The 3,590-nt window shown below is 34.4% G+C and overlaps 1 pseudogene; it reads right to left on the reverse strand.

Moving 5' to 3' along the window:
- Positions 1-248: 248 nt before the first annotated feature.
- LOC128156488 (uncharacterized) lies at positions 249-1,368 on the reverse strand (annotated as a pseudogene).
- Positions 1,369-3,590: the final 2,222 nt, after the last annotated feature.

A 3,590-nucleotide genomic window follows, 5' to 3' on the forward strand; every position in this document is an offset into this window, starting at 1 on the left:
ATGTGACCCCGTACCCCGTATCGAAAGAAGCCAAACTTCGAAAGCTGATAATGAGTTAATGACAAATAATTGAGTGTGTAATTTGAAGTCTGCTGAGATTTAATGAGATAATTGATTATCATAACAACTGTTTTGTGTTCTTTTAATATCTAAACGTACTTATATACCAGTGGCGTCTGTAATGTTTTGAAAAGTTTTAAAGCCAAATGCTTTTTTGGAACCGCTTGTTTACTATTAAACAAGGTTTGTCACACAAAAGGAGAATCACGTGACTTTATACGGAACTCTATAATATCCATTATGGCTGCCAAGTGTGTTCTCTGTAGTTAAAACACTAAAAAGACACAAAATGCATGCAAAGGGTGAAGAAATGTAAATGGTGAAGGTTTTTTATGGTAAAGAAAAGAGCTAGAACGAATTGATGTTAGCTTTTCAAAAAAAAAAGCAAAACAGCGTAGCTTGCATGAAATGCATTTCCGCTACCCAACGAAATCTTGAAGCAATTCCAGCATTTTTCAGGGAATTTATGTATATATTGTTACCCAGATCTGACAAATGTACACCATCTGAATATCTGGATATTTGATAGATGCACCATTAAGCTTTTTCAAAACAAATGTTGCAATGACACTATTTATTCTACGCCTAGAGTTTTCACCTTCAATGGTTGATAAAGACTGCCTCCAATTACTTCTAGGTAATATATGTGACCATACAATGAGAGTGTTTGGCAAGAGGTCTGCTATTTGAGATAAAGTTAGTTTCATGAATTTTTGAATACCTTTTAGGGTATTTTGAGGGTCCCCCATATTATAACCACCGCAGTGAATTATCAAAATAGTTGGTTGTTTATTAGCTATAAACACACTTGACACAGTTGTATACAAGTACTCCCAAACCATTCCCCTTCTACCATTCCAATTAATGGTAAAGTGGTTTAATCCAAGGTTTAAGTGATTTGTGGTCTCTGCATATTTCTGTGCCCAATGAATAATAGATGAGCCAATGATCCAAACTGAATCTTGATTCATGTTGGTGGGAACATGTGACGACAACACACTTGGTGCATCAGGGGCGGGGTTAACTATAGGCGGCATCATCCCAATCATCCCGCTCCGTGACATTCCCTTCAGTTGACGCCTGTGTCGCTGGTGTCGTCGGAGCCGCAGGTGTTGGAGGAGTCGCTTATGTCGGAGGAGCATTAATATTGGAGCTGTTTGCAACGGGCTGTCTCACTTGACCTCCTCGACGATTTCTTCGACGACCTCGTGCAAATACACTACTCGAGGCAACTGTATTTTTTCCATTTGGCACGGCTGCGTATGGGCTTCTCGCCTTAGATGCCCGTTGGTTCCTTACCCTCAGCATGATATTGTAATAATATGCCGGTATAAAGTAATAAAACTCGCAGATTAAAACATTAAAACTTGATTATTTCTCTAGTTGATTTTTTGTGACCGACTCAGGGAACAGTTGAATATAAAATATTAAAGGAAGAGCTTAACGCGCACGCTCCAAGACCAGGAAGTGTGGAGTTATTGCCCTTGAATTAACATTACTAGAGTTATAGTTCTTGCCCCAAACAATATGCTTAACTGCATGAAATAACAGGGTTTATCCATATTTGATAAACCTAATTAACCAATAAAGAGTGCACAATTTGGTCTGGCTGGAGTAGAGAGTATATAGATGCTATGGCGTATTATGTCAATTGCTGCAATACTGTTGTCCGTACATCTTTTATAAAATGTTCACTTTATTTTCCCCTTAAGTGTAGTGTAATTATCACAAAAATGTGTTTTTTCCGATTTATTTTGGTTTGTAAACATATGACCCCCTCCTTGTGAAACAACAAAGCCTTTGGTATGAATATGCTAAATAACTATAACTATAACTATAACTATATATATATATATATATATATATATATATATATATATATATATATATATATATATATATATATATATATATATATATATAATTCTTATATATCCAAGGAGGCAGACGACACGTTGAGTACAAACTTGAAAGTACGAGTAAGCTCTGTTGTTTACTTGAGATTTAAGCTTTACCTATTCCATTTGGAGTAAAGTTTTCCCATTATATAGTTTTATAACCATAATTCGAGAAAAAAGTCTTGGATAACTGCCGTTTCATCAATTTCAATTTAACTAATTTCACAGGGCATTCAGAAGTTGGAGTTCTTTCACAGCTACATGTATTTCTTATTAAAAATCGTCTTAATGCGACTATAAAAAAGCGGGATATTTTAAAGCTGCGATAAGAGGAAGGGTACTTTAATGTTAACAGTTTTCCTATATTCCGGTAGGTACTGGCACAATAAAACCCTTACCTAAGCGATCAATTCAGAATTGCTCTCAATCGGAAAATCTTTTTAAAGGGATCGGTAGATACATACATATGCATTGTAATTTAGGATTTTGAATTTTGGAACCACGATTTTTCCCATAAGACACTATACGGCTGTTCGATGTTAAGGTATTCAATCCATATTAGGACTTAGGATATTTCAACCTTGATTATACATCATGTATTTAATACTTTGATATTAATTTAAAGAATTTTAGCGAAAAAAAAGACTTACCGAGAGAAATTTTCAAAAAATTTATTAACTAAAGAGTAATTATTTCATGAAGATTGCATTATGGTCTATAGGGACAACCATATTTTTTAAAATAAAAAAGTAAATACTAGAAATACCAATAAATGCTTTGGTGGAAAGATGTATTTTATCATTATGAATACAAAAACTATTGAAAATTATTTTTTTGCCATACAGATTTTTTATGAAATTAATTTTTATAAAACTAAAGCAAAGGGGGGCAACTCTTCAAGAAAAGGAAAAGGTAATTAATTAGGACACATTTCACTCCTACAAATTGACATTTAAACAATTATGTCCAAGTATACTGAGTATTAACCCCATACATATCTGTCATTAAATCTGGGGCTGTTATGGATCGGCGGATACCTTAATTTCGTTCTGTGCAATACATGTAGCTCATTAATGTTAATTTTGTCTCGTGTTTTTAATGTTCAAAACAATTTCACAAACTCAAATAATGAGCTGAGCTAGGGGAACAGGCCCCACTGTCTCCAATTTTCTCAAGATAATATTCAAAATTTAAGTTAATTCTGAGAAATTTTTTGGCCCATACGTCGTCGTCACCAACAAAATTAGAGATTTTATCAAGTAGAAATTTAAGAAAATGCTCAAAAACTTTATAATTAAAAGTATAACTTACTCGGCACAATAAACACAATGGAGAGGCGTAGGTATCGCAGAAATTTACAAAGACCTGAAGTAGATTGAGAGATATGTTAAATCCTTCGAAAATATATAGAGATGATTTAGGTCAAAGTGTCCTACGATATATTTGCTTCGCTTGTTGGTAGACAAAATTGTACAGCGCGTTACGTTTCTCCCGAAGTCTTACGAATGTAGATCACTAGCGATGCCTGTGACCTTTTTTATACCACCGCTCATTTTTTTTTCAGCAACTATTCATCGCAGGGGCTTGAAATTTTAACACACTCTTTGCTAAGGCATGCCATACAGTGGAATC

Source organism: Crassostrea angulata, chromosome 7 (assembly GCF_025612915.1).
Source record: "Crassostrea angulata isolate pt1a10 chromosome 7, ASM2561291v2, whole genome shotgun sequence".
Classification (NCBI taxonomy): Eukaryota; Metazoa; Mollusca; class Bivalvia; order Ostreida; family Ostreidae; genus Magallana; species Magallana angulata.